Source organism: Merops nubicus, unplaced genomic scaffold (assembly GCF_000691845.1).
Source record: "Merops nubicus isolate BGI_N331 unplaced genomic scaffold, ASM69184v1 scaffold29883, whole genome shotgun sequence".
In the NCBI taxonomy this organism is placed as follows: domain Eukaryota; kingdom Metazoa; phylum Chordata; class Aves; order Coraciiformes; family Meropidae; genus Merops; species Merops nubicus.
The window spans coordinates 16,196-16,487 of record NW_008600068.1 but is presented as its reverse complement, the minus strand read 5'-3'; positions in this window follow the sequence as shown (position 1 = coordinate 16,487).

Below are 292 nucleotides of genomic sequence, written 5' to 3'. Positions count from 1 at the left end.
ATGAAGCTCGCTCCCTCGCAGCGCTGGCATTGAGTGCCGGGTGGAAGGGGTGGCGAGCAGTCCTTGCTCGCCGCGGCTTTAAATCCGCTCCTTTCTCTCCTTCTCGGTTCACCTCCGCGGAGCCAGGCGCCTCCTCTTCCTCCCCGCGCCGCTCCGGGTCCGGGTCCGGGTCCGGGTCCGGGTCCGGGTCCTGCCTGCCCGGCATGTTCCAACTCCTGCGGCCAGAAACTTCCTATTTTAAGGCGTTTCCGCGCTGTTGGTTAAAGGGAAACTCGGCTTTTTTTTTTTTTTT